Raw genomic sequence first — 23635 nt, forward strand, 5'->3', positions numbered from 1 at the left:
TAAATCCCGTAGGATATAATGGGATTTATATTACGGCTGACGGGATATCTGTCACCGTTTTGACGGTGTAACCCGTCCCCCCAAATCTAAATCAGACCCTATGTTTTGGAGTGTCATCAGGTGCAGGGATTTTTCCAGGACGTTATTAAACATATCATACAGCCTGTCGTGAATTTACTTATAGCAATGACATATTGGTTTTCGGAGCTACCCAGAAAGAGAATGACAAAGCTCAACAAAACTGTGTTGTTTGCTTGCTGATGCTAGTTCGAGTTTGACTGCTGATAAATATAAGTTCCATAAGACAAAGTTGATATTATTTGCCCATTCTTTTCAGATGGGGGTACGACACCTGATCAAGCTAAAGTACAAGCGCTATCTACTGCCAATCCCCCACAAGACATTACTACGTTACGTTCATTTCTTGGCATGGCCAGTTACTGTTCTAGATATATATGAGATTTTGCCACTGTCAGCGTTCCATTAAGAGACTTCCTCAGTCAACTTAATGTGAAGCATCAGAAAACCACCCCTCTTTTGCCATAGGCCAATGGCTTTGTCAAATGTTTCATGAGCACTTTGAAGAACGCTGTTCAGCATTCTGTGTTGGAGAAGCTCAACCTTAAGGAAGTTTTGAGTTCCACTCTTTGAGCTTATCGTTCAACCCTTCACTCGAAGTTACCTCACTAGATCAAACAGAGACCGACGAATTAGGAAGATATCCATATCAATGACTTGGGTCGTAAGAAGAAAATGAAAGACTATGCTGATAAGAGACATCATGCAAAAGAAAAAACTTTCATGAGCTGAGATCGAGTGCTTGTACATCATCCTCGAAAAAGGATATCTGATGCTCCCTTAGATGCTGAGATCTTTTATGTTGTGACCAGCAAGGACACATGATTTCTACCCAGTGTCATGGGAAGTCCATTACGGGAGATTCCTCGCACTTCTGACATGTGGCAAATCGCTTGCCGAACATTGATGTCAACGCAGAGACTGGGTCTGAACGGGCAGCTGAGAGTCCATTGACTGCTGTTGCTTCTACATCGTCAATGCAGATTGCTAACGTTTCGACTGCCTGTACCCAGTTTCCAAAGACACAATCAGGATGTGTTATTAGAGTGCCACGAAGACTCGTTGAAGATTTTTAATTATGTATTTGTAAAACTTTTTAATTTTTTATTTAACAAAGGGGGAGATGTAATGTTATGGATTCCTTAGACCTGTGACGTTAGTGTTAGAGTGTAGTGAAATGAATGCCGGTTTAGAAGGTTGGGTTCGCGTTTACATGCGATTAATAAAGATGTTTAAAACTAACCTCCGTGTGTGGCGTAGTCAGTGACGAGTGCCCGGGCTGGGGAGGAAGCTACAGGCTGTTGTCGATAGGTAATCTACTATCTTTGAAAGGAATTTCTTGTGGCATACAGTCAAGATTACCACCTGGTTGGTATTTTGCAAGCCTGGCCTGTATTTTTTATGTCACTGGTAGTAAAAAAATTCTACAAATGCAGTATTTTTTCCCTTTTGAACTTTAACCCTAAATTGGTGCGAGTAAACACATGAAGAAGATTCCTATTAAGTATTTGAGAGCCTTCTAAATTATTTGTAACCGTTTATTAAATACAATAGAGGGATAATTGCCAGTATCAAAGAACGCCCCCCCCCCCCAGCTTAACCTCCCCCAAAATTCAATTGTGGATCTGGTTGTGCCCCTGATGTAATATAATCATCATTAATCACCGTCCAAACAGAAGTCAGGGATGTATTTTCCAGTGATGGCATTACTGTGTTAGTTAGAGGCATTGAAAAATGAAAAATTCTACCTTTTTTGGTCACAGAAATATTGGCAATTATGACGTAGCCCATGACATCTAATAGTCTAAGAACTTCGTTTCTATGCAAGCGAAGCTAGAGTGCAGATGTAAAGACACTTGGGAGCAGATGGCAAATCCGAGCTCAAACCTCTCAAACGTCAGACCGCGCGCTACTTTTCAGCTTCTAGCATGCTTCTGCGCTTTCCTCCTCTTTTCAGCTTCTAACATGCTTCTGCGCCTTCCTCCTCCTTCTAACATGGCCGTCGCGTAGAGAAGGGTTTGCGTCACGCTCGGTCTAGTGTTTCAAGCGGCCATAGTTCCGGCTTCGGTTGCCATGACACCGCTGATAACAAAGTTGGGAGCCTGCACGGGCGTACCTGAAAGAGTGGGTGCTGCTGCCCCACTTCGCGCGGGAGAGAGAAAGTTGTGTCCAAAGGAACCAGGTAAGCAACTAGAGACTCCACCCCAAAACTCCAAGCGAGGCATGCATCCCGGGGCAGAGGGGTAATGGGGGACCTTGTGCACTCAATCGAGGTGGTTGCTGCCGGGGAATTATCGATTACCCTGAGGATTGGTCCAGATTTGGAGGAAGGCAGGGCTAGTCTTTTAGATTCCCTTAGGATCAGAGTAACTTACTTCTTCACCCGTCTGCTCATTTTCTGGAAATGTCCCACGCTTCAACAGTTACTGTATCAAGTTATCAACCCGAGTTCACTGTCTCACGTTCCCATCCTCTTCTGCCCCTTTTCCTTTGCGGTCTTCCCACTGCCTCTTTACTATGCTCTCCTAATACCTATCCTCCCCTGTTACCCTCCCTCTCCTGTACTGCTCCACATCTTGTTTTCCTCATTGTCTTCCTCTCTTAAGCGCTTTCCCTCATAGTAATTCTTCACATTATGCTCTTGCGTATCCCTTTCATCGCACACCCCCTTCATTTTATCACCCGTCGTTCTCTTCTTACATTCTTTACTTACCTGTATATTCTGCCATCCTTTTCCTCGCTATCCATATCCGTACACATTGCCTCCTCCAACCTCATTTGCAGCTTTAAGGAAAAGTACCTGATAAACAAGATCAACAGCAAGGACAAATGAGTGTGTGTGGGAAGGGGAAGGAGGGTGGTGATGGCAGATAAATCTTTCAATTTGTTTTCAGTTTTAGATCAGGGCTCTGTTGCGCTGTAAAGTGCTGCACTTATATGATAACAATTGTACAAGGACTAAAACTAAAAATGTTTAGAACTATTTAAATCTGATTTACTCGAGTCGAGTTTTAAACATTAAGCAATATGTGTTGGTATAAAACAGGCCGATAGTTTAAAATCACCACTATGCAAGTTGAAAACCGAACTGCTGTATAAATGACGCGCATCGAAAATGAAACCTGTTCTTATTATTTTGACCTATGGGTTACACACAGCTGCAAGAGATGGTGAATGCATTGGCTTTCCTCTGGGATTAGAGGATGTCACTTGCAGGTTAGCAGGTTCGAACTGGGGCAGAAAATAGACCCGGCCGGGCATCAAAATAAAAGTGGACCACATTTGTAAACTGAGTAACTCTTGACTTTTTAAGACGGGCTGTCTAGATAGTGTCTCAGGGGTTGGAAGTACAGGAACTCTCAAGTTTATCTGAGTACCTTTGGAGTAGGAGTTATTTCTAGTGTGCTTTTGATCATTAATGTATATTTCTGACCAGACTGAAGTACAGGCGTGTATATAAAAAGAAAAAAATATATACTTATTGCAGAGTTAATTAAAACAGTTGCAAGTCACTATAGCCATACTTAATTAGAAAATAAATAAAATAATAAAATAAGGCACCCATAATAAACAATATCAGTTAAATCGAGTTCATATCTGAAAAAATGTATCCGAATGATTTAAAGAACAGCTTTAGTCACCAGCTGCATCAGCATTTTTGCATGTGTATGCTACAGAGCGCAGGCCATATAGATATGTTTCATACAGAATACATTTTGAACTTTAGTGCAGCTTTTAGTTTTAATGGATAACAAAGCCGCTTGCTAGCTGCATATTTGTCGCATTAAAACATTCTTTAACCACCTCGGCACAAAGCCTAATGCCTAAGTATTGGAACGATGGGATTAGAAAAATGGCTCGCTCAGATATGACACTCTTGCAGCCACATATAAGGTGTGTCAGGGATTCTATTGTGTAATAGCAGAGCCTGCAAGGACGTGTGGGCCGAATGCGTTTCCATTCTTGTTGAATTTCACCAATATCAAACAGGCCGAATCTAAATCTAGCGATATTCTTTTACAGGCTTGATGAAACTTCTTCAGTAAGGTAAGCCTTTAATTTATCCTGGGCGTAAAGATCTAATGAAGTGTGATAGAGCTTTAATGTAGTGCACATTTTATTGTCCTGGTTAAAATATCATAGGCTCGGTTACTTTTTTAAAAATGGCTTTAAAGAAGAGTCCCAGTTATCATACACTTTTAAAAGCTCTAAGGTGTTGTAAAGTGCTGTTTTATGGCGCTGATTGCTCATTCGGCTATCTCTCAGTTCGGCCCACAAATACAATTTTGAAGTACCCAGCATCACAACCTTCCATCAATACCAACAGTTTTAAATGCAGGATGATTGCTGGAGAGACTTTTTAGGTAAATTAAAACTCTAAGCGTGGAGGGGGTGGGCGCACACTGCCTCGCATTCCAGCACTCAGTTTGCCCAGATGCATCAATCAATCAATCAATCAGTGACACTTATAAAGCGCGCTACATACCCGTGGGGTCTCAAGGCGCTGGGGGGGGGGGAGCCGCTACTGCTCGAACAGCCAGGTCTTCAGCTTCTTCCTGAAGGAGAGGTGGTCTTGGGTCAGGCGCAGGTCGGTCGGGAGGGAGTTCCAGGTCTTGGCGGCCAGGTGGGAGAAGGACCTTCCTCCTGTAGTCGCTCTTCGGATGCGGGGGACGGCGGCGAGGGCGTGGTTGGCTGATCGGAGGTGGCGTTTGGGAGCGTAGAAGTTGACTCGGCTGTTGAGGTAGCTCGGGCCTTGGTCGTGTAGGGCTTTGTGTGCGTGGGTGAGGAGGCGGAAGGTGATTCTTTTGTTGACGGGGAGCCAGTGAAGGTCTCGCAGATGTCCGGAGATGTGGCTGGTTCGTGGGATGTCGAGGAGGAGTCTGGCTGAGGCGTTCTGGATCCGCTGGAGTCTCTTCTGGAGCTTGGCGGTGGTCCCGGCGTAGAGGGCGTTGCCGTAGTCCAGTCGGCTGGTGACGAGGGCCTGGGTGACGGTCTTCCTGGTCTCGGTGGGGATCCACCAGAAGATCTTCCGTAGCATGCGTAGGATGTTGAAGCATGCCGAGGAGACGTTGTTGACTTGCCTGGTCATGGAGAGGGAGGAGTCCAGGATGAAGCCCAGGTTGCGTGCATGGTCTGTCGGTTTGGGTGCGGTGCCCAGGGCGGGAGGCCACCAGGAGTCGTCCCAGGCGGAGGGAGAGGAGCCCAGGATGAGGACCTCCGTCTTGTCCGAGTTCAGTTTCAGGCGGCTGGTCGTCATCCACTCGGCTACCTCTTTCATCCCTTCGTGCAGGTTGGCTCTGGCGGCGGCGGGGTCGTTGGTCAGGGAGAGGATCAGCTGGGTGTCGTCGGCGTAGGAGATTATGCTGAGGTTGTGTTTGCGTACGATGGCCGCGAGGGGGCTCATGTAGACGTTGAAGAGGGTGGGGCTCAGAGATGATCCTTGGGGGACGCCGCAGATGAGTTCGGTGGCCTCTGACTTGTACGGTGGTAGGCGGACTCTCTGTGTTCTCCCGTCGAGGAAGGAGGTGATCCACTCCAGCGCCTTGTCCTGGATTCCGACGTTGCTGAGGCGCCGTACTAGGGTGCGGTGGCAGACCGTGTCGAATGCCGCGGAGAGGTCTAGGAGGATGAGGGCCGCTGTTTCTCCATTGTCCATCAGGGCTCGGATGTCGTCGGTGGCGGCGATGAGGGCGGTCTCGGTGCTGTGGTTGGCTCGGAAGCCGGACTGTGAGGGGTCGAGGGATCCGTTCGTCTCGAGGAAAGCGGCCATCTGCTTGTTGACGGTCTTCTCGATGACTTTGGCTGGAAACGGGAGGAGCGAGATGGGGCGGTAATTCTTGAGGTCGGTGGGGTCCGCTGTTGGTTTCTTGAGTAGGGCGCTGAGTTCGGCGTGTTTCCAGCTCTCGGGGAAGATGGTGGTGTCGAGGGATGTGTTGATGATGTCTCGCAGGTGGGGTGCGATGACAGCGTCGGCTTTGTTGAAGACGTGGTGAGGGCAGGGGTCGGTCGGTGATCCGGAGTGGATGGAGTTCATCGTGCGGATGGTGTCTTCGGTGCTGATCGGGGTCCAGGCGCGGAGGGTGGTGGTGGGGGGTGGTTGTTCGGTCATGGTGTGCGTTGGTTGGTTGTTGAAGCTGTTGTGTAAGTCCGCGATCTTGTTGTGGAAGTATGAAGCCAGGGAGTTGCAGAGGTCTTGCGATGGGGTGATGTCGTTGTTTCCTGCGCTGGGGTTGGAAAGCTCTTTGACGATGTTGAAGAGTTCCTTGCAGTTGTGTGCGTTGTTGTCCAACCGGTCCTTGAATGCTGTTTTCTTGGCGGCGCGGATCAGCTGGTGGTGTTTCCGGGTGGCAAGTTTGAAGGAGGTCCTGTTGTCCGGTGTCGGTTCCCTTCTCCAGACTTTCTCGAGGGCTCGGCAGTTCTTCTTGGAGCTCTTGAGTTCGTCGGTGAACCATGGGGCTTTCTTGCTGCCGGGTCTGCTGGGCGGGGTCCTCAGTGGGGCGAGTTCGTCCGCGCAGTTGCTGATCCACTTCGTGAGGTTGTCGGCGGCCTGGCTGGGGTTCGCTGAGCTGGCAGGAGGGTGCTGGCTCAGGGAGGTGGCGAGCTGGTCTGCTGTGATCTTGTTCCAGCTTCTGCGGGCGGTCTGTTGCTGGTGGTGGTGGGTCGTTGTTTTCTTGAAGGTGAAGTGGACGCAGCTGTGGTCCGTCCATTGAAGCTCTGTGGTGTGGCTGAAGTTGATGTCCTTGCTGGATGAGAAGACAGCGTCGAGTGTGTGTCCGGCGAGGTGGGTGGGGGTGGACACCAGTTGCTTGAGTCCCAGGTTGGTGAGGTTGTCGAGCAGGGTGCTGGTGTTGCGGTCGTTGTTGTTCTCCAGATGGAAGTTGAGGTCTCCCAGGAGGATGTAGTCAGCGGAGGGGAGGGCATGTGGGCTGACGAAGTCGGCGATGTCCTCGCTGAATTGTGTGCGTGGTCCAGGGGGTCGGTAGATCAGGGTGCCTCTGAGGGTGGTGTTCGGGTTGGTGTGGATCTGGAAATGCAGGTGTTCGGCGGTGGTCAGGGAGTTGTCGGTGCTGGTCGTGAGACGGATGGTGCTCCTGTGGATGATGGCGATGCCTCCTCCCATCTGGTTGGCGTTTCGGTCCCTCCGGACGATCTTGTAGCCCTCTGGGATGGCGATGGCGATGTCGGGAGCTGAAGAGGCGTTCATCCAGGTCTCCGTGAGGAAGGCAACGTCTGGAGCTGTGGTGTCGAGGAGGTTCCAGAGTTCGATGGCATGTCTGTGGATGGAGCGGGTGTTGAGCAGGATGCACTTGAGGTGGGTACTGCTGGTGTTCGGCTTGGTGGGTGCTGGTGCGAGGCAGGTCCGGATGCAGGTGAACTTGCAGGCGTGGCAGCTGAAGGGTCCGTGGGTACGTCGTGGAGAGGCTTGATGGCATTCTGGGAGTCGGCCGGTGTTGAGAGCGGTGAGGGTGGCGGCGGAGTACGTCAGGCGGGTCGGTCGGGGTCTTCGTGGGCCAGGGGTCCTGGCGCTGGTCGCGATCCGGTCGCGCAATCGGCGCGCCCGCTGCGCGTGACCGCTGCGCGTCCGCACGGTCGCCATTTAAGGCGAAGTGCGCGGGTGGGCGGAGCAGCTGGGAGGCGGGAGCAGGGAGGGAACAGAAGAGAAAAAGGGGCGGGGCCAATGTCGGTGGCGGGAAGCGAGAGCGGAGGGCGGCGAGGTAGGCGGCCAATCAGGAATGAAACTGGACACGGCACAGGGGATACAAAGAAATTAACAGGCACAAATTTAGGGCAAAACAAATAAAAACGGCAAAATACGCGAGCAGACGGCAGAAACAGACAAGCACAAATTACGGGCAAAACGAGGAAAAACGGCAAAATACGCGAGCAGACGGCAGAAACAGACAAGCACAAATTACGGGCAAAACGAGGAAAAACAGCAAAATACGCGAGCAGACGGCAGAAACAGACAAGCACAAATTACGGGCAAAACAAGGAAAAACGGCAAAATACGCGAGCAGACGGCAGAAACAGACAAGCACAAATTTAGGGCAAAACAACTGGGAAACCAGAGGGTTAATAAATGCAGTGCATGATAACACTTTCTTCGGTGTCAGGCTTTAGTTTTCCCCCCTTGCTGGTGCAGCCAGTGCTGTTTATATCTAGACACGTGTTTCAGGATAATTGTCCTTCTTCAGTAGAGCCTTTTCAAATAGGAGGGGGGTGGGAACACATGTCTAGAGATACACAGCACTATTCGAAAAGGCTTCCTTGAGCTAACGAGCTGACGAGCTCTGGTTGATGCACCTGCGACCAGCGAGTGGTACTGAGACCTGAGAAGACTTTGGGCAGCATCCCCAGCACCCCCCAAAAAAGTGTTGCTCTCTACTGAAAAATGACAATTATCTTGAAAAATGTTTCTAGAATTACACAGCACTGGCTGCATCAACAAAGGTGAAAAACTAAAGCCTGACACCGAAGAAAGTGTTATCATGCACTGCATTTATTATGATGCATCGGGGCAAACTGAGTGCTGGAGCGTGAGGCAGTGTTCGCCCACCCCCCTACTATTTAAAACTCTAAGCGTATTTGTGTCTTTAAGAGTGTCCTTTTGTTTTGAAAAGGTCCCCATATTTAGAATCCACACCATCAAGCATTTATGAGTCAGCCAGAGCTATCTGATCATTATGTAGTAGCTATTTAGTTTTCCCTGGTTTCACGCTGCCAAAGAATAGCACATTCGTCGTTCCATGATTTACCACTAGATGGTTGATTGTACATTAGCTTTCTAACTCTCTGTGGGTTTGTTGCAGACCCATGCTAGTTGTATCAAATAGAACAGTATTGTCTGCATACATGAGTATTTGTAGAGAAGTCCTATCAACTTTTGGGGGGGCATGCTCTCAAGTTAGCTAAGGATTTGGTGATATCAGACATATACATTGAATTATTTTCTTAAAGTATAAAAGGCTACCTGAATCGTAAATAGATCTGAATCTCCCAATATGCAATCATAGTAGTAACAGGTGAATTTAATTTGAAAATGATGCTAAACTAGAGAGGTACATATAATAGTTGAGATGTACGAGTAATTATGCAAAATTGTGTTCCTCCTTATAATTAGAAAATGGATGCCCATGGAAGGTGCTTGCTAGATTTCTTACTGTATGGGTATTTTAGGATGCTAAATGGGACGACTGTTGGAGATATTCCCAATCAACTGACATTATGCAGACCCTTTGTCCATCAGAATGTTTGTTTTGTCCTGACGTTGTTGAAACAGTGGCTTACTTTTGTTTTTGTCCACAATTAAACAAGACCAAGAGAAATATTCATTTCCAGTGTTTCAGAACATAGGTCTGAGATGATACCAAGCAATATGAAGGTTGGGTTGTACAAGACAGACACTTTATGGGCATTAAATGTTGTCACTTGTTAACATCTCTTCTCTGCTGGAGTCATCCGCCAAGATGTATTAAGGAAAAACAGGTGACCATCTACATCCTCTCCCTAACCAAGGAAGCAACATCACCATGCACAGTTTCCAGGAAGGAATAAAGGACGTTGCATCCTGGATGAGCAGCAGCTGCCTGAAGCTCAACTCTGAGAAAACGGAAGTCCTCATCCTCGGATCCACCCCTGCCGCATGGGACGACACCTGGTGACCTCCCGTCCTTGGAAACCCTCCCATCCCCATGGACCATGCCCCCAACCTCGGCATCTTACTCGACTCCTCTCTCACTATGAACCGACAGATCAACGCAGTGTCCTCCACATGCTTCGACACCCTCCGCATACTCCGCAAGGCCTTCACATGGATCCTCCCACTCCAGGAAGACCGCCACCCACGCACTCATCACCAGCAGGCTGGACTACAGAAACGCTCTCTACACCAGAATCAACAAATCACTCCATCGCAAACTCCAGACCGTCCAGAACGCCGCAGCCAGACTCGTCCTCAGCATCCCTCAACACAGCAACTTCACTGAGCACCTCTGCGTCCTCAACTGGCTCCTCGTCGAGAAGATAATTACCTGCTAGCCAGTGGCGTAACACAGGCCCCCGCAGTGCGGGGGGCTCCAAGCTCCAGGGGGCCCCCTCAGCACAGCATTTTTGCCCCTCCACAAACCTTGCAGGGGGGCCCCCTCAATTATCGCTATGCCACTGCTGCAAGCTGTTCACACACACCTACAAAACCCTCCACAACACCGGACTCCAATACCCCAATGCCAGAAAGGGTGGCTGATCCTTCTCCTACATTGCGGACAAGCCCTGGAACAAACTCCTCCGCATCAGATGAAGCCCTAAACTGCAGATCTTCAGAACAGACCTCAAGACCTGGCTCTTCGGATAACCCCGAAGCTACTCGAACCAAGCCCCCCGCGCATTGAGGCCCTTACGGATGAGTAGTGCGCTCTATAAAATTCTGATTGCTTGATTGAATGAGTTTGTCTAAAGGCAACTAATAGGCATATGCTGGAGGGGAAGTGTGTGGGAGGATTTTTGTTTCAATTTTATATACTGGCAGTAGCAGGAATTATGAATGCACATCATCTCTGATTTTAAGCCTTATTGTCGGTTTGATGAATTCTATCAGTTTTAGATGAGATGTCTATTCATTTAGGGCCTTATTCCCATAGGTAAACTTAACTCTGTGTAAGTTTACAATTTGTTTGCTAGTCAAAAACTGAGGTTAGTTTTATGTGCAGTATCTTTACGACTGCAGAGAAAACTGCACATAAAAAGATAGGCCAGTCTCTGCAGTCATAAATATAGTACACGTACAACTACACTCGTAGTTTGTGAATGGAATAAAAAATGTAACTTGCTTTAAAAGTTTAAGTATAACTTTGTGAATAAGGCCCTCTGTATTTTCATTCTATATATTTTCAAAATCTATTAGTATATATTTATGTTATGTGTTTTATGGATTTTATATATATCCGAAATAAACTTAAATGAGTGAGTGACTCATGTAGCTTCACGTGAAATTCTGTTTTAGACTATATTCTTACTTGTGGTGAGCACCGTAGGTATTATTCTAAATTCAAGGTATTTTTCACCTTCAGAGTGATCCCTTTTTTAGGTCTCGCCTGGTGTTAGCAACGCGCACACGTTGATATCGTCATGCCAGGGCCTTTTGTAATCGATAGGATTCCAGAAGTGTACTTGGAGCCCCGTCCCTCTTTTCCATTGGTTTGCATCATCGTTTATGTTAAACGATGGCGCATGATTGGAAAGCGAGCACGTGCTAATGCTAGTCAGGGCAGATGTTATTATTTCCGGGACCAGCTTAAGCTTATCTATTTGAGCCCATTTCAGTTGATGACAGTTTTTCCTAACCAGCCTGTCAACACTCTGTTTTCTTGCATGGAGATTGAGCAGCGACAGTTGACAGCTCTCCACCTTCTGCCCGAAGTCTGCAATATTATTCTGTCAGCCAGTCGTCCCTCCACCAAAATGGTATATGCCTCCCTTTAAGAAAGTTTGTGGCATGGTGTGCAGAAAAATAGGATTACTCCCTTTCTGCTCCCTTTTCTCGTGCTCTTCTCTTTATTCTTCATTGCTCAGCAGGCCTCTGCTCTGTGCGCCTTAAAGGGTTATCTTTTTGCTATCTTAGCTTTCTGCGGTTGCCTGACCAGCAATCCTTCTTCAAATTAACTATTGTGTTGGGACGCTCAAACACTGCTGGCCACTTGCTGTGGACTCTACTTACTGGGCACGCTCTGGGCACGCTCTCTTTTGGATCTACACGCTGCCCTAACGCCGCCACTGACGAGACCATCCTGCTGGTGAAGACACAGGTGGTCTCCGCCTACAAATCCCGACATCCTTGGCAGGCGCTCTCCCGCGAAGTCATCAACAAGCGCCAGGAGGTGCTTAAAATCACACTGAGCCTCCCGCAGCGCGGGCTGCTCCGACACTGCTGGCCACTTGCTCTGGACTCTACTTACTGGGCACGCTCTCTTTTGGATCTACACGCTGCCCTACCGCCGCCACCGACGTGACCGTCCCGCTGGTGAAGGCGCCGGCGGTCTCAGCCTGCAAATCCTGATATCCTTGGCAGGCGCTCTTCCGCGATGTCATCAACAAGAGCCAGGAGATGCTTAAAATCACTCTGAGTCTCCCGCAGCGCGGTACACTCCAACACTGCTGGCCACTTGCTCTGGACTGTACTTACTGGGCACGCTCTCTTTTGGATCTACACGCTGCCCTACCGCCGCCACTGACGAGACCGTCCCGCTGGTGAAGACGCGGGCGGTCTCAGCCTACAAATCCCGATATCCTTGGCAGGCGCTCTCCCACGACGTCATCAACAAGCGCCATGAGGCGCTCAAAATCACGCTGAGCCTCCCGCAGCGCGGGCGTGCCCGGGTGCTGCCCGAGCGAAGCATGGGCCAAGGGCAGGCCCGTCTGCGCCCGTCCTAGCGAGGAGCAGGCAGGGCAGGGCCACCCCCTTTCAATGTGGACGTTCAGCCCTCCCACGGACTCAGTTAGTGGCATTTGTTTACTGACTTTAATTGAAATTTATTTAGTAATTTATTGTTTGGTGTGTTTTGTGTTAGTAATGGCCGCCAAACGAAATTTTGCTGGGTCAAAAGTGGGGGGGGGGGGAGTGTGACAGGCACGTTAGATGCTTTTTTGTCAAGGGCTGAATCAGTTCTCCAGCGTGAAATTCAATTACCAGAAAAAAGACTTTCTCTGGGGTCTTATGCGGGACAAGAAAGATCATCCTTGGGGGCTAATAGTTCAGTGAAATCACCAGTAGCCGCCCCGCAAACTATGTTGACTTCTAGTATAGTGATAGGGCACCCAGAGGTGGCGAGCCCCAATGTTTTGGATACTACCCCCTCCCGAAACTTTGAGTCCCCGTGGGGTTATGGTGGGTGCTTCCCAAGTGCTTGATCTAGACTCCCCCGTTGTTTCTGCTTTACCCCAAGCACCCTCTACAAGTGTAACATGGGTAGATGGAGGGGACCGGGTTACTAGATCTAAAAGATCTGCTAAAGCCAAGAAGTGGTAGGAGGTAGAATTAAATTGTGGTCTGGCGTTAGCAAAGAGGGAGGAACCAGGGAACCACCAACTAAGCGCCCTAGGGGTGGGGCTGCATCAAGGTCTAAGGCAAATATTAAAGGTAAATCTAAACACCATACCCTAGGACAAGTGGGAAGTCATCTTCGAGACTGGATACTGGGGACAATGGGGCCCCTCTTGTCGCTAATTCTGACACGCCGCCGTTGGGGGACCACGGAGGAAATCCGGACTACTGGAAGCGTCTGGAGACCCTAATTACTGTTCTTTTAGCACCCTTTTGGAATAAATTAGGGGAAATTGAGGAAAAATGATCTCTCCTTTCACAGGGTGTTCAAAAGACGGCTTCTTTGGAAGTGTTCAGGGCTCACAGTAATATTGAAGGCGGGGGTCTGGGTGCGATGATCCCTGTAAGGCCACACCTGAGTGGCTCAGCTGATTCTCAAAAAATACAAACATGGTGTGTGGGGTGGTGGAAAATCGTCCTGGCAATAGCTGCACAGACAGTCTGCCTGCACCGTCTGCTTTGTCAGGACCAGGGAGGGGGGGGGGGGCAGGCAATCTCTCAATTATGTTCAGGTCCCCAAGGACAGGGGGGCAGGAAAACACAGTTCAATTGGGTAATCAGACTTTGTCTATGCCTGAGGCTCCACAAATGCGTTAATGGCTGATTCAGCCCAACATGGAGATGGCTGTAGACCATTACACCATGAGGCTACAAAGCCAGCATGTGATATTCTTAATCTGCCACCGACAGCTTGTCCTCTTGTGTTGGTTTTGGCTGCCGTCCCATTGCTAAGACCTGATCAACCCGAATCCTGGTCCCAACTGAGGAACAAAACTGTTGATTGACTCTCAAGACCCAAAGGCTTTAGACCAGCTATGGTTAATAACATCTTAATAGTGCATAGAGTAGCGTGGGTGGGCCAGTCTTCAAAGAATATAGGGGGGGATTGCGTGGTTGTTAACTTTCGAAGCCCAGCACTTGCTCAAATGATCTTAAAGAGCGAAGATCAATGTTCTCCATCTGCAACTTCTATCTGGGCTTTGTCGCTTGGTTACTTTTACAAACCCCCACTGAGAACCCACGAGGGAGATAGCTCCATTTATCCCAACTGAAAATAGGTTTGAGGCGTTGTCTGGTCTAGACACTCAAGACTGACTGATTTCTGCAAACACAGTCACAGCAGATTCATTAAACATATGGGAAAGGGCTGATGATGTAACACCAGTCTCTGTGCCCAACCTCCCAACGGTAATTACCCACTTGGCTGTAGAGCCTTGTTTCGCCTTACTTAGCTCCCCTAATTTTAATATCAATCCCACTCGGTGTTCACCCACAGGAGCCTTTTTAAAAGTTCTATTGTGGAACATAGCTGGGCTTAGGGCCAAAAGGGGAGATAGTAATTGGGAGCAGCTTCTTGCTAGCTTCCACATTATAGCCCTACAGGAAACATGGGATTCTAAGGAATCGTATTTCCTGGATGGATTTTTAACGTTTTGTATACATGCCATACCGTCCCCTATGGGAAGAGCTAGTGGGGGGCTTTTGCTATTACTTAATCTTAAATTATCATACACGGCTAAGCAAATAGACTCACGCTCTCCCAATATATTGACTGTAGAACTAACAGGGAAGAACGTTCCAACCCTATTAGTGGTTAATTTTTATAATTCATTCACTAGAAGTGACGACTTAGAGCAACTAAGATCTTTAACCGCCTTCTTGATTAATTATGAATTAAACACTGATACTTATTACTATATAGTCCTGGGAGATTTTAATATTCATGTCTGTTCGCTTAACTGTTTTTTAAAAATTGATGAGGAGAATGGCCCGTTGGGTCTAACGCACTTTGAACATACTCCCTCTGGAACTTTTTTAGAGAGTCTTTTATCAAATCATAATTTGATCTGCCCATCACAGCCGGACACGTCTTCCCCCATACCCACATTTACTGGGCAGGGCTGTGAGGGCACCATTGACTTTATTCTAGTCTCTGGATCTCTGACGGACTTGCTAGGTGAATTTGGTGTGACATACAATTGCCTAAGTGATCATAACCCACTTACACTAAACATTAATATTTTGGTAACTGATTAATCCAGACCGATGGCTCATGTAACTAACTCCAATATTGCCCCAAAAGATCAATCCCGTAGGCTAAGATGGGAATTAATCACCCCTGACAGTTTTATTGAAAATCTAATTACTGTGTGTGCAGAGGAGTTTGGAATTTGTTTAGATCAGGATTCCAATCCATCATTAGTCCTAGGTGCGTTTGATCAAATTGAAAGGAAAATGGCGGCTAACTTGACGGTGCCCTATAAATCCAGGCCTTGGAGTTCTGGACTTTTTGGTTCCGTCCAGAGGTGTCAGGGTACAACACCCAAAGACCCCGGAGTTCCACCTGCCTTGGTGCACAAATGAACAGAAACACGGGCTTCTCGATGGTGGCGTCAAAGACCAAAGGTTTATTACTGCAGGGACACAGAAGTCACAGAATCTACACACGGGCAGAATCTAGGAGACTGTTCGATTTGTACAAAGAGGGCTGCTCCTTATATACGGTTTTTTATGCTAGGGGCAAATTCTTTACATGTAATACATTCCCAAAACCCTTGTGTCTAAAACAATAAATATTTGGTGTTACACAGGAACCGTCGATAATATCTGAGGCCAAACATTGCGAGAAGAGGGGTTCCCACTAGTTTGTCACAATTCCCTGTCAATATTGCATTCAGGACCCGGACCGCCTCATCGTAAAGTTCGTTACCTCCCCCTAATAAAGATTCAGAAAGAAAGAAACAGAGCCAGGTGCAGGAGATAGAAAAGCGGGATAAGAGATGTTTGTAGGTCGTAAATGGGCAAGGCTACCGGCTTCGGCCGCCTAATCATGATCAGGTACAATGGACACGAAGACCAGTTTGGCAAGACTGGCCTTGGGCAGAGGAGGCAGCCTTTGTCGAGTCATGCAGCTACAGCGTGATCTGGTTTAAGGTGCACGTGTCATGTAAGAGGTGAATCTCCGGCTAAGGCTACGTGTCCTTAATCAAAGTGGAGTAAATGAAATGATCAGAGGCTATTGCATATGTGAGGGCAAGGAAACACAAAATGGCGGCCATGATCTAAGATGGATGCCGTGGGTATATCAGAAATATGTCAATGGAAGGAGTGCTCTTGCTCGTAGCGTAGCGAAAACACTAGGATATACTAAATGGATCATTTGCGGTTCACTGATACCAATATTATGTATTTCCGACAAACTTGAAAACACGGGTTCAAGTCGTCACGGAACCTCACGGAACCTCAGACCCTCCTTTTGCCCTTACATAGGCAATTACTCAGTCTATGTCAGAATCTAGTTCTATGCTCATCAGGTCAGTGACATGTTGTTGTATCATCATCCTTTCTCGTGTCTTTTCTCCAAACGCAGGTGGTTTTCTGAGACAAGTCGTAGCACAAAGACTACACAGAGCAGGACCACACTGGATAATCAGACAACATGAGAATAGGAATACTAGGATGACACCAATGACCATTAGAACTTTCCATCCCCACGCTGAGATCAGAGTCCAAAACCACTCCATGAAGGACCAGTTTCCCTTGTCTACATGAATGGAGTCCGAAATCTTGTGCAACTTAGAGATCGCCTCGTAGACTGTTGGAGCATTATTAGGAATAAAGACACAGCAGCTCGATTGGATCATTCTGCATACCCCACCTCGATCTGCAAGTATAACATCTAGAACCATACGGTTCTGCAACGTCATAAGCCTATCCGCCTGAAGCTCAGCTGTCAGATTGCTAAGGGCACCAGCAGTTTCAGTAATAGTAGATTCAACTACCCGTGTTAGCTGACGTATGTTTCTACTATTGGCCATAGGTCCCCAGAACGGAAGGAAGCCTTTGAAGAAGTCTCCGGCTTCCTGACCAGCGGTATCTTCCTTGCTGAAGACACCTCTCGCTACTCTTGTTCTGTGGTAATCAGGTGAAGCAGTGTATGTCGGAGGCAATAATCGAGCAATATAACATGATCCTGAGAAGTCGGCAGGCAACCATGTATAAGCTCTGTCTCGACAAATGAAATAGGTACCCCTAGCAGTAAGAAAGGCAGGGGAAGAGTTAGCCGGAAACACATAAGTCTCTACGCACTCACTCCTCCCTAGCTGAGCTCTCGGATTTCTCCCATTACCTTGCAAACAGACCTGACCTCGGTGAGGTACGACCCAGATTGGAGTTGAGCTTTTACGCTTGCTTTCTCCTAAACTAAGGCGATACTCTGAAGTATTCCAACTTAAATATACTCGCAATTCGTCTCTAGGGTATGATGGAGTATTATTGACGTCCTTGACCATGTCAATAATTCCCTGGACTAAAGCTTTGTTAGCAGAGTTATATTTAGTGGAACGTGGTGGACGTGGAGGATAAGTTTCAAGGGCATAAGCAAAGATGGTTTGGAAGGCCTGAAATGATCCATTATAGCTGTAAGGCAAAACCAGATATGGAATACCTTTATCCATAGTGTGAGGTATCAAGCCACATACCCAGCAGTCTGTAGTGTTAACTACCAGTTGGTGTTGGTGCAAGAGCTGTACAAAAGTGTTGTTGGTGAATTCTGAGCGTCTGGCTTGCTCATGTTCCGGAAACGAGTGAAAAGAGTGTATAGAGGAAACAGTAGAAATAGCAGGATCAAGGGGAGGTACTGTAGAAACTGGCACAAAAATCAAATTTATGCTAAAGACGATTCCACCCACCAATGTTGCTAAAACAATCAAAAATGTAACGGCACATTGCATCAAGAAACATTTGCTGTGAAGAATTCTATTAAGTCTGTTTCTGCGAACGTAAATCACATTCTTTCGTTGCAGCGCAGGAAGCTCCATCTTCTACAATCCGCTCGCGACCACTGATGATGTGTACGTAGATGAAAATGCCTCTATCAGCCCTGGGAGTTCCCAGAACCAACAGAAAGATCGACCTTGTGTCAGACCCCTGCAAATTCAAACTAGGCACACAGCCACGACCCTACGGCTACCCAGACGGCAAGGCAATTTTAAAAACAATAAACAATAGCAAACTTCCTGGCTGAAGGCAAAAGGTTCAATATATCAAAATCACAATATGCAGTTGCCTGCTTTATTTGTCCTTTTTATGGCTTCTAAGGTTGTATTTCTGCTTCGCTGGTACTGTCTGATCGGAAAATAGTGTATCACTAGCAGCTGTTGCAGAGTTTAAGTTCGCAGATAGCAAAGTTTCTTCTGATGCTGGAGACAAATGTTCAGTGTTCAAAGGAGTCTTTTCAGGAGGAGAGTCAAGTTTCAAAGTGTCAGTAATCAAATCGGCATCGCTGAAAGGGATAAATTTCGGAGTGATTTCAGATTCGGAGGCACCAATTCCCTTCTTCACCCAGTCGTCGTAAGGCAGCGGCAACGGAGCACGCTTTACGTGAGAAGCGTGAATCCAGTTCTTCCGGCCAGCGACACGTACGGCTGTCCTCGTTGCCAGCAGGACCTGGAAGGGGCCGATGTAGCGAGGCTGAAGATTCTTTGTCCTCGCAAAATTTCTGACCACCACGTGGTCGCCGGGTTTCAGCTGATGCCCTGGACTCTCCGGAGGTTTTGGCAAAGCATCGAAGACCTGTTGATGAATAAGACTCAATTTAGCAGTCAAGTCGTAAAGGTAGTCTATCAACATAGGATATTCAATGGAGCAAAAGTGTTTAGGCCTCGGCACACCCCAGATATTTGCCGGACGGCCAAACACAATCTCATATGGAGAAAGCCCTATTCTAGAATGCACTGTTGCTCTCGTTGATAACAAGGCCAAAGGAAGTGCGTCTGGCCAGGCTAAACCTGTGGATGCTTGTATCTTGGCTATCTTAAGCTTCAGAGTGCCATTGTAACCCTCGACTAAACCAGCAGATTGGGGATGGTTTGCACTATGGAATTTTTGTTTCACTCCTAGACCAGCACACACACTCTGCATAACTTTCCCTATAAACTCACTTCCGTTATCTGACCATACAATCCGTGGCATTCCAAACCTAGGGAAATATTCCTTGAGAAGAATTTTGGCAGTTGATAGGGCAGTGTTGTCCTTTAATGGGTATGCTTCTATCCACCTGGAAAAAGCACAAACTACCACCAGGACGTACTTTAAATTGTTGCAGCGTTCCATGTGAATGAAGTCTAACTGAATCACTTCAAAGGGGCAGGAAGGAGGAGCGAAATGACCAGCTGGAGTTGGAGTTCCCTTGCCAGGATTATGCATCAAGCATACCATACAATTTTTCACCACTCTCTCTGCACACTTACTGATTCCCTCATTCTTCCAAACCGGAGCTAACATCTTACATATCCCTTTAGAACTTATATGCGCCACTCCATGCGCCATCGTCACTACTGCAAGCACATATGCATCAGGCAACATCCAACGCTGCTGTTCTGTCAAATCAATCCAACATCCATTCGAGTCCAACTTGCCCGTACTTTCTCTCCATACACGTTTCTCTTCCTCAGTCGCTTCTTTCTGAATCTCTTTCACACTTTCCATAGTGTCCTCACACATTCCAGACTCAGCAATCCATCTTGCAGACGTAGCAACGTACATTCTACTCATCATGTCTCTAGCTGTCTGTTTAGCGGTTTCATCAGCAAAGGCATTCCCACGACCAACATCATCCGTGATTGCTTTATGAGCACTGCACTTCACAATCGCAACTTCAGTCGGCAAGGTTAGAGATTCCAACAAGTCGTTAACTAGCTGACCATGTTGGATCTTAGTCCCATGGGACGTAATGAAACCTCTTTCTCTCCACAACCGGCCAAAACTATGGGCCACGCCAAATGCGTACTGACTATCTGTAAACACATTCACTCTCTTTCCCTTAGCTAAAACACACGCTCTCGTTAGAGCTATTAATTCTGCAGCTTGGGCAGAATTCTGACTCACTCTTGCAGTTTCCACAATCGTCTTCAAAGTCGTTACCGCGTAGGCAGCAGTCACATCACCATTCTCCAATTTAAAACATGACCCGTCCACATATAGCGTACCATCTGGGTCGGACAGGGGAGTATCTTTTAAATCGATACGTCCTTTTGTCTCTTCCTCCGTTTTGAAATAACAGTCATGTGGCTCAGAATCACTCGACTCTTGATCAGTCGGCAACAATGTTGCTGGATTCAATACATTGCATCTTTTGATCTGAATATGACTCGCTAATAATGTCAGCTCGTAACCAGATAATCTCGCACTAGTAAGGTGTTGAGTCTTCGTTCGGTTCATGAGTGTATCCACTGCATGAGGAACCATGACCACTAGCATATTGTTCATCACCAAACCAGCAGATTGTCGAATGGAAGCTGCAGCTGCCGCTGTAGCCCTCAAACAACTAGGTAACGCTCTGGCTACCGGATCTAATGTTGATGAAAAATACGCACAAGGGCGTTGTTTATCACCAAATTTCTGTGTCAGAACACTCAACGCGCAACCTTCTCTTTCGTGAACGTAGAGCGTGAATGGCTTGCTGTAATCAGGTGTACCTAATACAGGAGCTGAACACAATGCTTTTCGTAATTCAGTAAAACTCTCTTGGCATTCATCAGACCATGGCACCGGACTTGGAACATTTTTCCCAGTCAAAGCTACCAACGGTTTTGCTAAAAGAGAAAAATTTGGGATCCACTGCCTACAGTAAGAGGTAATACCTAGAAAGGCACGTACCTCTCTCTGTGTGCGTGGAACACTCATCTGCGTAATGGCTTTTATTCTTTCTGGGGTCAACTTCCTTCCCTCCTTTGATAAGAGGTGACCTAGGTAGGTTACTTCTTGGCAGCAGTATTGCATTTTGGAAGGTGACACCTTATGATTCAAATTAGACAAATGATGCAATAGTGAAATTGTAGCTGCTTTGCAAGTTTCCTTGTCATCGGCAGCCACTAAAAGATCGTCTACGTATTGTACTAGGGCAGAACCTGGAGGAAGGACAAAAGAATCTAGCTGACTTTTTAAAGCTTGACTATAAATGGATGGACTTTCACAATAGCCTTGTGGAGCGCGTTTAAATCTGAAACTGCGACCTCCTAGACAGAAGCCGAAAATATCCCTACTCTCTTCGGCTATCGGAATGCTAAAGAAAGCATTCTTTAGGTCTATAACTGAGAACCATGTAGCTGTAGCAGGTATCAATGTTAACAAGGCAGTAATGTCTGGCACTACAGGAAACTGCGGAATTACAATCTTATTAACTTCTCTAAGGTCTATGACAAACCTATAAACTGGAGGTTTTGTAGGGTCAGTTCGCTTCAGAATCGGTAATACAGGACTGTTACAGACATTTCCTCTAGTTTCTTCAACTACACCCTTCTTAATCAAGTCTTGCACAATCAATAAAAGTGCACGCTCACCTTCACTCGATATTTTATACTGGGGAATTCTTGGAAATTTCACATTTGCTTTCAAAGTTACTACATACGGTGGAATTTCTAGGAGACCTACATCATTAGGACCAGTCGCCCAAAGAGAATCAGGGAGTGAACGGAGCTCCGGCGGGAGTGCGTCCATTGACAAGTACATCGGAGAGGTGATGTTTTTTCCCAGTGTAAGCTGTACTCCTTCCGGAGAGCAGTACAATGTCGCATATAGTCGCTTTAACAAATCTAAACCAAGCAGATTTTCATTACAACCTGTCGTCAAAATCAGGGGTGCTTTCAATTGGCACGGTCCAACAGAAATAGACAAAGGACCAGATATCGGATTGTACACAGGGGCGCCTGAAAAACCTACGGAAACATTTGTTGAGCCAGACAAAGGTGCGCCAGGGAGTTTCGCATGCATTATAGAACTTTTTGCGGCACCAGTATCCAACAGAAACGGTTCGACTACACCTGATGTTGCTACTGCGACATAAGGCCCACTCTGATCCACTGGAACTGATACTACTCCCTCTCTCTGTCCATGGCTGTCCTAGTACCCATTTTGTTGAAAACCCTCTTCTACTTCACAATAATCTTCAACAAGATATTGCTGAGATCTATTTTGCTGAACAGACTGTCCATTTCGTTGATCAAAGTGATTGGATGGACGATCATTAGTTTGTGGAGGCATAGCACCTCGTCCTCGTCCTCTAGAATTCTGCACAAAACCACCACGACCTCTCTGAGCTGCTGCTGCATTATTTTGCGCTAAGATCGGACATTCATTTTTATAGTGACCCTCTTTCTTGCAGTACGCGCACTGATTCCATTGATATTGAGGTCTTGATGTACTATAATCTGTCCTTTGGTATGAGTTTTGCTGCGTATTAGTCTGATTCGCGCGAGGCGGATACGCCTGCTGCAAAAGAACTTTAGTTTTTAAATCTTTCGTTTTCTTTTCTGATTTCTCCTTTTCCTCTTTATCCCTATTTTCGTAGTACTGTGCAGTCGCAAGTATTTGCGCTGTCGTAGATACAGCCCACGCACTTTCTGAGTCTTTTAATTTATTGCATAATTCAGGTAACAAATTATGCACAAATTTATCTACAAACAGTCTTTGCCCTCCTTCTGTACTCATGTCCTGGCCACTATGATCCACAAAAGTCTCTTCGAACCTCGTGAAGAAGTCCGAGACACTTTCGTCTTTCTTTTGCCTACATGCTGACAACTTGTCCCAATTAACACGCAATGCTGGCATCAGAGTCTTCATTAGATCAATTATTCTACCTGGCAGATTAGCGATCAAAGGTTCGGGTTTCGCACCACCTATTTGTTGATTATCTGCTGCAGTGATAGCTGCCCAATCACCACCTAAAGCAGCCTGATGATCCTCTCTACGAATTTTAGCCCACACTGGTTGCGGAACTACGTTACCAAATAACATATCAATGTCGGCTAAGTTCATTATACAAGCCTCAACTGTCTGTGTTAATTCCTTGTAATATCCGGCTGGATTCTTACGCGGATCTGGCAAGGCCTGCTTTACTGCTAACACTTCTGCTCGTTTCCATGGAATGTGTATCCACACTCGTTGGAACTGCGCTGGAGCACCTGCAATACCAGCATTATCATCACGTGGCACTGCTTCGCGCCAGATTGGAGGAACTTCCCTCATAGGATATTGGCGACTTAGCTTCATTTTACCTTTCTCTAAATCTCTCGGAGAACGAAGAGATGGATCATTCCTAAAACTTAAAATGAGTTCCATCGCTTGCTTTATTTTCTCACCCACTATCATTCCAGCAGCAAACTCCTTTTGAACCCTAATTAAATCTTCCAAATCTGATTCGACATCGTCTTCTTCTATCTCTTCACGTAACAACGAGCACATCTCATCAAAGACGTATCGTTACGTTGGTTCTCCCCACTGCATAAATGTCTCTAACACATCTCTCGTACTATATCTTCTAACTTTCGAAATCCATCTGAGAGCCGTGGAATCTAAAACTCCCCGTTCCTCAGTACTTGGAAGCTGACTCCGTCTCTGTACAGAGTCAGGAGTAGGAGTCTTAATCAGGGTTTTATATATAGGAGACAGCATATTAGTAAC

At 46.9% G+C, this 23635-nt stretch overlaps 1 protein-coding gene across 2 annotated transcripts in view; it reads left to right on the plus strand.

The window, feature by feature from the left end:
* Positions 1-2136: 2136 nt before the first annotated feature.
* Positions 2137-23635, plus strand: part of IQUB (IQ motif and ubiquitin domain containing) — a 438241-nt gene continuing 416742 nt past the window's right edge. The window contains exons 1-2 of one of the 2 annotated variants that reach the window (XM_086966821.1): positions 2180-2260; positions 4102-4125. The gene's annotated coding sequence lies outside the window, so the exon portion shown is untranslated. Of the gene's footprint in view, positions 2261-4101; positions 4126-23635 lie in introns of both variants that reach the window. The other variant, XM_086966816.1, reaches the window with a different exon arrangement.

Source organism: Lissotriton vulgaris, chromosome 1_1 (genome assembly GCF_964263255.1).
Source record: "Lissotriton vulgaris chromosome 1_1, aLisVul1.2, whole genome shotgun sequence".
Lineage (NCBI taxonomy): Eukaryota > Metazoa > Chordata > Amphibia > Caudata > Salamandridae > Lissotriton > Lissotriton vulgaris.